General features: G+C 41.2%; 1 protein-coding gene and 1 pseudogene across 6 annotated transcripts in view; one reads left to right on the forward strand and one right to left on the reverse strand.

Moving 5' to 3' along the window:
* The window catches only part of LOC126082088 (60S ribosomal protein L37-like), a 32,878-nt pseudogene extending 29,000 nt beyond the window's left edge, over nt 1-3,878 (reverse strand).
* CREB5 (cAMP responsive element binding protein 5) overlaps nt 1-13,747 on the forward strand; it is a 471,478-nt gene that overhangs the window by 293,533 nt on the left and 164,198 nt on the right. The window lies entirely within an intron of this gene.

Consider the following 13,747-nt stretch of genomic DNA (forward strand, 5'->3'; position numbering starts at 1 on the left):
CAACTTCTTCAAAGCTGCTTTCTCGATTCAAACGCCTTCCAGCACTCATTTGTCAAGGACTTACGCAGGTTCTGCTATATGCTGAGCTCAGGAGGGTGGGAAAAAAGATGAGAAAACATGACCCTTACTCCAAAGACCCTCTTGTCTCCTGCTTCTGGTATTTTTCTCCCTAGCCTCTAAACCCCAGGTCAAAGCGAAGCCTTCTTTTATTACTTTCTTCTTCCTCCACCCCCATTCCTGTGGGCCCTTCTTGTTCCATATCCTACTATGTTCCCATAGCATTTATCAAGTGGTAAAAGTCCAGCATTTGTTATATCTTAATTGTTTATGACTTATGTATATCACTCTTACTGGATGCTCAGTGTTTCTTGAAGTAATCTACTGACTTACGAGAAGGTTGAAATTTCATACATTATTTTTAAGGGGAAGGTAAGAAGGATTTAAAATAAAAGTTGCAGATGAATTGTAAATACTACAAATGACAACTGCTTTTCCTGTAACAATAGGCAAACGCGGCAGCTGTGAAGGAAACTGACATGCTGTACTTGGGCAGAAACATCATGTAATAGGGAAACACAGTTCTTTGTTTAGATCCGTTTCCTTTTAGTGCGTTTCATATTAGATCTGTGCATGCCAGCCCCTGGGGACAAGTTGGTTGCCCCTAAGTGAACAGCAGGAAAATATGCTGCTCTTCCAGCTGCACAGACCTCCTGATCATCCAGGGAACATTGTAAGATCACTACAAGAGGAGACAAAAGAGAACAAGCACAAGAAAAACCAGGTCATTCCGGCGGTCTAGTGAGTTGAAATGGCCAGCCACCAACCTTGATTTAAAAGGTGTGAAAAAACCTAAAATCATTTGGACGAGATATTCTTAGGGCCTGGATTTTATGAGGTAGAGAACTCCTCAGTACTTAAAAAGCTCTAACGGTAAGTGACTTCACCAGGTGGCTTCACCACAGCTCAGTATTTGATGCTACCTCCAGGAGTTCTAAATGCAATCTGGGTTAAGTGCACTCTACTTGCTTGCCTCGGCAGGAAATGGCAGTGGTTAAACTTGGCCCGCTCAAACCTGTGCAGCTCAGAGTTGTTGATTTTTGCTCCCCACAGTAAGTCTTTGGGGGCCAAACCATAAAGCTGACTTGTCGTCTCTCTCTGAAAAGTTTGATTTAAGCACTTACCTACAGATGGCAGTCCCTTCTCAATCCCTTTCCCCTCCACACATACATACACAAGAGACCTGTAGGGGCACCCTGATAAGCTGACCTGTGAATATGCTGTGAGATGTATGAAGAAGTTTATCAGGAGCCTTCTGTCTTGGACGAGTTCTGTCTGTGTTTCTCTCAGGTAGGGTGAGGAAGGGGAAAGGGAGCCTCTGGTTTATGACTTAGCCATCGTCTGTCCATTTTGCTTACCTATCGGGTTTACTATTTAATACTAACTGGCTGTTGTAGATGAATACATACATGAGGGTATCAGTGTAGTTAAAAAATAAAAATTTTCCTAATACTAAAACCCATTTCTAATGTATATCTGTGTAGTAGGCATGATATTAACTGGAAGAACATCTCTTCCCTTATGTGTGAAGCTGCAAGGAGTCTCTAAGCCAAGATGGTACCATAAGTCTCTGGCCTGAGATACCACTTTTCTGTTTTCCAGTTGAAATCATCTCCGGTTTCTAGACCAAGGTATCAGAGACTGAAAGCCTTCTCTCATAAGATGATATTATAATGTTCTCTGTGTATTTCTGTTGTTTTTTCACTAAGAATTTAATGATCCTCGTATTCTCTGTGTGTGTTAATTTCTTCTACCATCTTCTCATATCTGCTCATAAAAAAAATGTGTTCTACTACACTTTGCCTTGTGTTCTTTCTTGTGCTTTAGTACTACTGCTGTTTTATTCAGTGTGGGCTTGGATATTTCTTCCCAAGTGCAGGCTAAGTCCTCTTTGTGGGAGAGGGTTTGCAGTGCTTCTCAAACTTAGCATGCAGAAGAATTACCTGGAAGGCAATTACACTGATTCCTGGGCCTCGCCCTCAGAGATTCTGATTACTAGTTCTGGGGCAGAGCCCAAGATGTTGCATTTCTAATAAGTTTCTAGGTGATGTTGATGCTGCTGGTCCCAGGACCTCCTTTAAGAGGTCCACTGTCCTAGAAACCCATCACACAGGACTTTTCTGCTTACCTAGTATCTAATGTCTTTCCCTCTGTGAGCGCTCAACTTAGTCATGAAAAACAAGCTGAATCAGGCATCTCGTTGACAGAGGTGGAATTCAAATACTTGTCTCTCAGCTATGTGTCCATCAAGGAGCACCAAGCTAATTCAGCTCCTTTAAGGATAATATTTCAGAGTCCAAATATTTTCCAGTCTCAATTCCTTATGAGTCTTAAAATAGTATTTCTCTATAGAAAAGTTAAAACTGTTACCAGTTGTTGTTCTTCCCCTCCTTCCTTCCATCCTTTCTTTGCTCCTTCCTTCCCTCCCTCCCACCCAAAATTTAGGGTATCAGTAAATGAATTTTCCCATTTCATTCTTCTGACTTCTCTTGTGCTGTCCATTTTTCCATTGTGGTTCCTGTACTGTTAGGGATAGGGTAGCAATTGAGTTGGAAGAAATGATGCATCTGTATTTACCATTTTCTCAAGTGTGATATTGGTGATTTTCCTGAGGTTTGCCACAGAAGACTATTTCAGCATGCAGTTTGTTTTTATATTCCAAAGATTCACCAAGAGTCCCAAAAGATTAGGAAGACAGTGCTTCTAATCTGCATTAATGCTTTTCCGTAACAAAATAGACAGCCCTGTTGAAAACCTGTTGGGTGGTGGTGATTGGGGTGGGTGGAGATTAATACCATGGAAGAGCAAATAACAAAGGAAAAGAGAGTTTCAGAGACAACGTATTCTCCCCAGAAGTCATAGAACACATTCAAATAATGAAGGTTCTGAAATAAAGACAAACCTGGCTAAGTATTGTGTCAGGGAAGTCGGTGATCTCAGGCAATTTAATATCATCAGACTCCTTCTGGTTGTCATAACTCAAAACCACAGTGACAATGTGGTAGCCATCAGCTAAGTAGTAATCTTGCCTTTGCCCAAAAGACTAAGATAAAAGCCAGGAAAGATCAGAGAGCATATTGGGTTGAGTGGGTTGAGATAAGGAGGTTATCTCATTTTTCTCCGGAAGCTTCATGAAATATCTAGCTTCACTTCTGCTGCTGGATAATGCATTTCAGTGAAGGAAGATGGGGCCGGGGGGTGGGGAGGTGGTTAGGAGAGTGGGGTTGTAGGGTTCGGGGAGAGTGGGGTTGGTGGTCAACATGTCTGAATCTCCTGCAGCCCAGCTAAAAGGACTGAACAGAACAGAGTCACATTAAATCTGATTGGAAAACTCTGCTTTATACATTAAAGGAACGACTTGCAGAAACATCTACCTCCCTTCCTTCCTCCCCCAAATAGTAATGAGTCCAAATTGCTAATAAAACATAAAAACTCAAAGATATTGTGCATGGGCCATTTTTCTGAGCTGGTTATTTTTTATGTCAGTTTTCCCACAGCTGTGAGCATGCTATAGCTATCAACTTACCAAAGGCCACAGTTTAAATGAAACTTAAAAGAATTTACTTAGGAACTTTATAAAGAAGGGTAGGGGAGACAAGCAAGTTATATATATATGTGTATATATATATATATAAAATATTTGGGTAGAAAAGGGGAATTTAAAGAATATGGAGAAAAAAATGGCTTAAACCTCTAGGTCTCAGTAAATAGTGGTTGAGAGGATAGAAGGTTTATTCCTCTTCCTGCAAAGCCATTATTCAATGTCACGTTCAGCCTGAATGGAAACAAGGCAGGAGGATCTGGTAGATACTCACCGCCATGCCATGGCCATGATCTAACTTCTGAGGTTAACTCTTGTAAGTAGAATTAAGAGGCTAGTCTGAAGCACGAGGGAAAGAGCCAAGAGTGTTTCTTACACCTTAAACATACACAGAATCCATATGAAGGTTATTCCACCCATAATGGATCAAACGGCCTGAACTTTCTAAGGGAAAACAGCAAAAGAATCTACTTTTTTTGTCCTTTTTCATTTCCATGTCACAAAAAACAGCAAACATTCTGATTTGGAAATGTGCGAACGTTGAGTTACAAGGAGTGATTGCCAAAAGTTTGGATAATAAACAAGAAACGTATGTTTTGAAGATTAAACTTGCATGTTATACCCAGAATCAGAAATTGAGCTCCGTCACTCTGTGTCTCAGCAGCATCATTCAAGCTACAAAACATCTTAGGGATATTTAATGTTCTGTGCCCACCCCTTATAAATGTATATGACTCAATATCCCCAGTGAGTAATATGGCTGGCGGCCATACCACCTTCAACTGAGCTCTCATAAGTTGAACAGGGTTGGGCTAGGTCTGTGTTCCTATGGGAGACCTCCAAAGAAACCCTGGAGGCGTCAGCGATGATTCAGTGGGTAGTTCCCTGACTTTGAGCCAGTCCCAAATCACTTTCCTTTCCTGGTGTTAACGGGTCCTTTACATATGCAGGTGCAGCTTTTTTGGAAATCCGTCCAAGGTCTGTTGCTTTCAAAAACAAAAATTAAAAATAAAAGGGGGTGTCTTAGTTTGCTAGTACTGCTGTAACAGAAATACCACAAGTGAATGGCTTTAAAGAACAGAAATTTATCTTCTCACAGTTCAAAACCAAAAACCCACTGCTGTCGAGTATATTCTAACTCGTGGACACCCTATGGGACAGAGTAGAACTGCCCCATTGAGTTTCCAAGACTGTAAATCTTTACAGAAGCAGACTGCCACATCTTTCTCCTGCAGAGCGGCTGTTGGGTTTGAACCGCTGACCTTTCAGTTAGCAGCTGAGCACTTAACCCATTCTACCACCAGGGCTCTTCCCACAGTTTAGGCTCTTAACCACTGCACCACCAGGGTTCTGTTTAGGACACTAGAAGTCCGAATTCAGGGCTTCAGCTCTAGGGGAAGGCTCTCTCCCTGTAGGCTCTGGGGGAAGATCCTTTTCTCTTTTGGCTTCTGTAACCCCAGCATAACTCTGTTCCCTGGTAATCTTCACGGGGCATCTGTCTTGCCCCTTTTGTGCTTGCTACTGTGTCTCACCTCCCCTTTGTATAACTCAGAAGTGATTAGCTTTAGTATACACCGTATGCTGATATGGCCGCATTAACACAGCAAAGAAAAACCCTATTTCCAAATGGGATTACATCCACAAGTATAGGGGTAAGAGTTCCAACACATATCTGGGGGTGAGGGGAGGTGCACAAATCAATTCATAATAGGGAGGGTGGCCCAAAGAAAGGAAAGAGGAAAAGGAAGGGAGCAGCACAATGAGGAGAGAAGGGATCCATTGCTGGCCAACCCTCTTTCTACAAATTCCAAGATTCCCCTTATGATTTTATTGTATTGGGGTTTGGTTGCCACAAATTTTGCTTGGACTGAGTGGGTCATCGCCAACAAAATTTGGGGATCTGCCTTGTTGTGGAAAGTGAAACAAGAATTGATGCTCTTGGAATCTTGTAGAAAGTCCTGTCTCGCTCCTGAACTACCCAAACCCAGAAGTCATGCCCATCAGTAAGTTATCAGATGGATGCTGTCGCTGTGTGGGGAGCTGTTTGGTCCCGCTGCAAGCACTGTAATGCCATTTGTTGTTGTTGTTGTTAGGTGCCGTCGAGCCGGTTCCGACTCATAGCGACCCTGTGCACAACAGAACGAAACACTGCCCAGTCCTGCGCCATCCTTACGATCGTTATTATGCTTGAGCTCATTGCTGCAGCCACTGTGTCAGTCCACCTCGTTGAGGGTCTTCCTCTTTTCTGCTGACCCTGTACTCTGCATGATGTCCTTCTCCAGGGACTGATCCCTCCTGACAACATGTCCAAAGTATGTAAGACGCAGTCTTGCCATCCTTGCCTCTAAGGAGCATTCTGGATCACCATTTAGAGTCCTCAAAGATGCCTTTCTTAGTGTGACTGTGTTCTTGTAATCACTTCCCCTTCCTTTCCAGTTACTTGGAATGGCCATCAAGTTCCGTGGTTTGCTGCAATTAAAATGCTACTGTGACCCACTATAAAAGCTGCTGTTTCAAGGGTGTTCATATTCTTAGATACAGAATTCCTTGAGGTTTGGGGAGTAAAAATCACTGGCTAACATGTAAGAGTAGCTGCGGGTCTATTTCCTTTCTTCAATGAAATGTGCTTAGGCTGCTTATATCATTATTAGACTAAGGATTTGAAGAAATCTGCCCAAATATTTTCTTTGGGATTGGACTCATTCTCTAACTCCCAGTAGATGATGTAAAGGAAAAAAAAAGAAGGAAATAGAAAAGGAATAAATGAAAAAGATGAAACAATCACAAAAATTCTCAGTGTTACATAAGAGAATTTATTCGGTTTATTTGTAAACTTGCAAACTATTTCTATGCTTGCAAATAAACCTTGATCCACACAATAGTCTTTGAAGTCATATCTAGTCTATTTCCCTAAAGTGGCAAAGTGTAGGAACAAAAACATTAATCTGTTCAATGGACTAGAAATTAGTCCATATTTATATTTTGACTTGAAGGACCTATTGGATTTTTTAAAAACTGCAAGTGGTAAAATATTCAGTTCTTCCTGACAGGTTTTTCTGAACCTTTGCTTTGCCTTTAAAAGGTAGAACAGTTACATTGTATAAGATAATGAAAGGTTTTACAAATGTACATTCTGCCTTGTCTGCCTTTTAGCCACATTAAGTTAATCATACATCTTCTCGTATAATTTTCCCAGCCTTGAACACTGCATAGTCATATGCAAAAATCAAACTTTTCCATAAAACACTCTATAATCAGGTTGGATCACACTTAAGTCTCTATGAAACTCTTCTTTCAGAACTCATTGCAGCGAGGATACACGCAGAATAACTTCATGAAGTTTCCCTTTCTAGGCAACAGGGCTTACTTTGTACTGTTCATTTTTTATTAAATTTATTTTCTGCCTTAAAGCTAAAAGACATAAGGAAAACAAGAAAAAGCATATTGCATCGTTTCAATTGCAGAAAAATGAAAATCAGTGCTTTGCAGGCCAATATGAAGGGTCAGATAGGCTTTTCCATTGTCTGGATTTTTTAAACAATTTTGGATATCTGAAAGCTTAATTTTTTTTTAAGTAATTATCTTTGTTGTATATATGGAGCTATATAAAATGGTACCCTATTTATGCAAATATGAATGCAGAATTATAAAACTACTTACTATACAATTGCTATAGTTAATGACACATCTCTGTTTTCCTCTAAAGTTTTGCTACCCCCCAAAGTTACTTATTATAATCTTTAATAAAGTAAGGAAGGGAGAACAAAATACCCAAATAAATAAGTTTACAAGGAGGTTTTTCTCTAAACAAAGTTTGGGTGAAAACAGGTTTTATTCCATTTAAAGTAATCGAGTGTTATAGGTAGGAATAACTTGCTTTTTATAATATTTGTATTACGTGACTTAACCCTTACCAGTGGGTGAGGGGAGCTCTGGTGGCACAGTGGTTAAGAGCTCCACTGCTAACCAAAAGGTCAGCAGTATGAATCCACCCACTGCCCCTTGGGAGCCCTATGGGGTGGTTCTACTCTGCCCTATAGGGTCGCTATGAGTTGGAATCGACTCGATGGTTTAGTGGGTAAGAGTGTGATCTTGTTTTCAAGTTCACCGTTATGCTCACATCCAAGGACTCCTCTTACCTCCCTCTTTCAGAGACTAGGGCCCTCTTGCTGATCTTAAGCTGCCAAGATCCTGCCCTTTCACCATGTCCCTGCTCTCGTGCCCCATGTAGTGATACCCTTCCAGTATGCAGTACAAGAAATGTGTAATACTGTGCACCAGGGATTCCTAGGTAGGAACTAACATATCTGGCTGGAGGAGCCAGGAACGCTTTATTAAAGTAGAAGGCTTTTGACGTGAGTTTTAAAGAAAGAGTAGGACCATGTGTGGTAGAAGATGTTTCAAGTACAGGGAACAGCATGAGTCAAGTTGTGGATGTAGGAAATAGCAGGGTAAGTTGAGAGATTACAAATATGTCTAATTTGGGTCTAGTCAAACTTTATATGTACCTGTTGGGGAATAGTGGCAGATGACTCTAAAACTATAAAAAAAAAAAAAAACTATAGGATGCGACTAAATAACTAAAGAACATTACTTTGGTTAGCAATTGACAGCTCGCTTTTGAACAAGGGAATAAAATTATTAAAACCCCATTATGGATTGGATCCTAGAACAGAAAATAAATACATTAGTAAGAAAACTGGCAAAATCCAAATTAAGTCTATAGTTTACTTAATAGTATTTTACCAATGTTAAATTTTTAGTTCTGATAAATATGTCAAGGTTATATAAGATGCTAAACTAACATCAGTGGAAGCTGGGTGAAGGGTATATGGGAAGACTCTACTCTCTTTGCAATTCTTTGGAAAATCAGAGATGACTTTAAAGTAAAAACCAAAAATAACAACAACAAAAAAGTCCACCACTGTGGGACTTTCTGGCCCTCTCTCCAAATACGAGATTCCTACATCAGGGGCATCGGAGGACAGATGGGCTGATTTTTACAACTGTGGCTGTAAGCCAAGCTCGTGGAACAGAAGTAAAGCATTTGTTGTTTTGCTATAAGCTCTGGAAGTCTGTTTCCTGTGTCAAGAATCTTTGTTTCTGTAATTTCACCTGCTTCCAGGCCTGCTTCCCTCTCCGTCTGGCCCTAAGGATGCACCCGTCAGCTTGAAGCCGGGGGCTGCTCTGGGTACAGCTGCACCAGCACAAGAGAGCAGAGCTGAGCTACCTTGGGCTTCTTTTCTTGCTTTATACACCAGTTCTCCTGCCATCCCCATCCCTCTTGACATCATTCTGAATGTTCTTTACTACGCATGAGAGAAAGTAAAACATTTTTAAGACCAGCTGGCACATATTTGAAAATGGCTTAGTTACATTCTCTGCCTTTTATTAAACAATCATCTCTCCGTGAAGACCATTTGTCTGAGTTTGAGATTCTAGGAGCTATTGTCTTTCTGTCACTGGAAATAGTATTTTTTGTAGTCATTAATGCAGACTAAGAGAAGCTAATGCTTTATCCAAAATATCCAAAATTTTATCCAAAAATAACATAAACTCCCTGAGGGACTGATTAACTGAGCTGAGGGCTGGGAGCCATGGTCTTGGGGGACATCTAGCTCAACTGGGATAACGTAGTTCATAAAGAAAATGTTCTACATCCTACTTTGGTAAGTAACATCTGGAGTCTTAAAAGCTTGTGAGCAGCCATCTAAGATACATCTACTTGCTCCACCTTATCTGGAGCAAGAGAGAATGAAGAAAACCACAGACACAAGGGAAAGGTTAGTCCAAGGACTAATGGACCACAGCTACCACAGCCTCCACCAGACTGAGTCCAGCACAACTAGATGGTACCTGGCTACCACCACCCACTACTCTAACAAGGATCACAATAGAGGGCCATAGACAGGGCGAGAGAAAAATGTAGAACAAAATTAAAACTCACAAAAAAAGGCCAGACTTACTGGTCTGACAGAGACTGGAGAAACCCCAAAAGTATGGCCCCCAGACACCCTTTTAACTCAGTACCGAAGTCACTCTTGAGATTCACCCTTCAGCCAAAGAAGCCTATAAAACAAACAATAACATGTGTAGTTCAACCTTGTATATGAGACTAAATGGGCACACCAGCCCAGGGGCAAGGACCAGAAGGCAGGAGGGGACACGAAAGATAGACAAATGGAAAAGGGAAACCAGAGGTTGAGAAGGGGAGAGTGTTGACACATCGTGGGATTGGCAAACAATATCACAAAACAATATGTGTGTTAATTGGTTAATGAGAAACTAATTGGTTTTCATCTTATGTGTTGGAATCTACTCGATGGCAGTGGATTCAGTTTGGTTGGTCTTCTTCATCCATGAATATTTGTATACGAAGAGAGTGTATTGTTGACGTTAGCTGCCGAAGAGCCAGCCTTTGACTCACGGGCAACCCCATGTGTTACAGAGTAGAACTGCTCCACAGGGTTTTCTCGGCTGTAATCTTTATGGAAACAGATTGCCAGGCCTCTCTTCCATGGAGCCACTGGGTGGGTTTGAACCACCAGCCTTTAGGTTAGCAGCTAATCACAAGCCACTTACACCACTTAGGTTCCTCATATGCAAAGAATTCTTGTTTTTAGGTGCCATCAAGTCAGTACTGACTCACAGTGACCCTTTGTACAACAGAACCAAAATGCCATCTGGTCCTGTGCTATCCTCACAATCTTTGCTGTGCCTGAGCCCATCATTGCAGCCACTGTGTCAATCCATCTCATTGAGGGTCTTCCTCTTTTTCACCAACCCTCCACTCTACCAAGCATGATGTCCGTCTCCAGGGATTAGTCCCTCCTGACAACATGTCCAATGTATATAAGACGAAGTCTCGCCATCCTCGTTTCTAAGGAGCATTCTGGCTGAACTTCTTCAAGGCAGATTTGTTCGTTCTTCTGGTAGTCCGTCGTATACTCAGTATTCTTCGGCCACACAGTAATCAAACGCATCAGTTCGTGTTCAGGCATACGAAGAGTAAAAAGCAAAAATAAACTCAAACCAGTGGCCGTAGAGTCCGTTCTGACTCACGGCAATCCCATGTGTTGCAGAGTAGAACTGCGCTTCATGGGATTTTCAAGACTGTGACCTTTCAGAAGCAAATCAAAATTAAGCCTTTTTTCTGAGGCACCTCTGGGTGGGTTTGAAGCGCCAGCTTTTTGGTTAGTAGTCAAGCACTTAGTCATTTTTCCATAAGAAAACATGTAGCTTATAAGAGGTAATTGTCCAAAGTTTGTTTTTAATTCCGTGAATCTTCCATGTGTTCCCTAAAAACCCTGAGAGTAAAACTCAATACAAGTCAAAACAACAAAAAAGTCCACCAATATGAAAATACAGAGAGACGTGTGTGTATTCTTTTCACAAGTCCATAGCAGCATGCTTTGGATGAGGTTACGATTGCGTTTTCTAAACAATCTATTACGAAAAATGTGTGCAAGATCGGTTATTTAGTGGCCTGTATTGTGAAATGAATTCAGTCACTTCCAATTTAGAAATACGTTTCCCGCTTTCTATGGTCTCTTCTCAGAAAACTGGGTTTTTCTTATGACTTGCTTTAGCGTTAGCATATTTTTGGTACCCTGAGTCAGTCTTAGATGTTGTTAGTTTCGACTAGAAAAGAACCATTAGATTGTTAGGAGAGAAGCAAGAGACTTGGGTTCTTTTTTCCTGTCTCAAATACCTCTTCTCAAATTCTGGGAGGACATGGGTATCTCAGTTGCCAGTCAACATGTGAGAGTTAAAACAAGAGACGGAGAATCCAAGAAAGAAGAAATGAGCACTTTGTCTTTGTGGCCACAAAGAAAAAGAAACAAGGTGTGGTGGACTAGAGCATAAATGTATCGTTCAACTGCCTGGGTTTGTGACTCTCCTTTGCCATGAGCCAGCTGTGTGACCTTAGGCAAGTTACTTAACCTCTCTGAACTTTTGCTTCTTCATCTGTTAAAAAAAAAAAAGGCTAATAATAGCAGCCATATTTGTTCTTAGCATTTAGTGAGATATTTCAGGCCTGCTTAAAAAAAAAAAAAAAAAAATTTTTTTTTTTTTCTTAGCACACTACTTGGCATTTAGTATTGTTGTTGTTGTTGTTAGCTGCCTTCGAGGGAGCCCCCGGCTCATGGCAACCCCATGCACAATGGAATGGAACTAAACACTGCCAGGTCCTGTGCCAGTCCCGTGATCAGTTTCGGATCAGACCTTTTTGATCCATAGAGTTTTCACTCGTTGATTTTCAGAAGCAGATCACCAGGCTTTTTTTTCCCAGTCTGTCTTAGTCTGGAAGGTCAGCTAAAACCTGTCCAGCATCATAGCAACACACAAGCCTCCACCGACAGACTGTGATGGTGGCTGTACGTGACATGCGTTGGTTAGGAATGAAGCTGGGTCTCCACATTGAGTAAAGACTTACTAATTAACTTTTGTTTTTATAATAATTACAATTATCATTACATTTTCTTATTTTTTTCCTACGTCAAAAGTTCCAACCATCCCAGCCAACTAAATGCAAAAGTCACTTTACAAAATAAAATAACACATATTTGGGACATTGGACAAGGAGAAAAATGATCTTACGGAAAAGTCTCAAAACAATGTTGTCCAAGTTGTTATACCTCTCTGACCTCAGCTCACTCCTTGGGAAAAGTTATAGGAGGATCAAATGAGGTAACACATTGCTTTGTAACACATGTAAGCTGGCATTATTGTTGCCAAAATCCCCAGTGCTTTCCATTCATTTCCCAGAACAGATCCAGGAGGTTGCAGAGATCTGCAGGAAAAGTGTCCTGCTCATAATGCATTTATTTGGCTACAAAAACATCACAGTTAATAATGTACTATGAAATAGGCTTTGACAAATTCTGATCAGCAGAGACTGCCTGTCTAGACTCAGTTAGCGGGAAACGCCCTGGGCCCCAACTGTTGCTTAGACAGACCGTTTCACTTGTCCCAGGACAGACATATTGTTCAGGGCACAACCTCCACTCCTAAGACCCCAAAGCCAAGAAGGGATTCGGGGCAATCACTGAATGAGATATCCCTGCACATTCAGAGACATCAGGCCTTCCAGTGATGTAGCAGAAAGAACTTTGGGTAGGCACAAGGGAGCCTAGTGTGATTTTGATCAAGTGACTTAACGACCAAAAGGTTGGCAGTTCAAATCTACCAGCCGATCCTTGGAAACCCTGTGGGCCAGTTCTACTCTGCCCTATAGGGTTGCTATGAGTCAGCATTGACAGCAATTTTTTTTTTTTTTTTAAATTTTTATGGGAGCAGATAACCAGGCCTTTTCTTCCCTGGAGTTGCTGTTGGGTTTGAATCACCAGGCTTTTAGTTAGCAGCCGACGGCTTAGCCACCGTAGCACCAGAGCTCCTTCCCCACCAATACCTTACCTCTATTGCTCTTTTTAAAGTAAGTATAGACCATCTTTAGGAGACCTGGTAGGGCAGTGGTTAAAGCACTCGGCTGCTAAACAAAAGGTCAGTGGTTCGAACCCACTAGTCGCTCTGTAGAAGAAAGATATGACAATTTGCTTCCCTAAAGATTTACAGCCTTGGAAACTCTACGGGGCAGTTCTACTCTGTCCTGTGGGGTCACTATGAGTCAGAATCAACTCGATGGCAATGGGTTTCTTTTTTTTTTCTTTCATAGACCATCTTCAGGGGAACCCATTGCTGTTGAGTCAATTACAACTCATAAAATTATTTGGGGTCAGTGCCACTACTGTTTAGGAAAATATGAATTTATTGAGAACAATATATGGATTTTCATCAAAACGCCCACAATTTAACTTTTAATTTTAAAATTTATTATTTAGTTTTTTGAAAGTTGGTGGGGGGTGGGGATTTCTCAAGTCTTCCCATTTGTTTTTTGCCCAGGGCCTCCTGGGTCTCATACAGAAAAAAAAAAAAAAAAAATGGGTATCATCCCACATTCCAAAACCATCTTCCAATTTTAAAAACTTGCCCCCAGGATACCTATCCCCAGTGATGGAGAGAAATCTGGAAAACTTCTGCTCCTGTCAGCCTCTGGGGAGCAGCTCTGAGAACTCATTGGACAGCCCATTTCCCCAAACCATCCTGGAGCCATCTCAAAGTGAGAAATGTCATAGAGCTGTTATCATC

This window comes from Elephas maximus, chromosome 8 (assembly GCF_024166365.1).
Source record: "Elephas maximus indicus isolate mEleMax1 chromosome 8, mEleMax1 primary haplotype, whole genome shotgun sequence".
NCBI classification, from domain to species: domain Eukaryota; kingdom Metazoa; phylum Chordata; class Mammalia; order Proboscidea; family Elephantidae; genus Elephas; species Elephas maximus.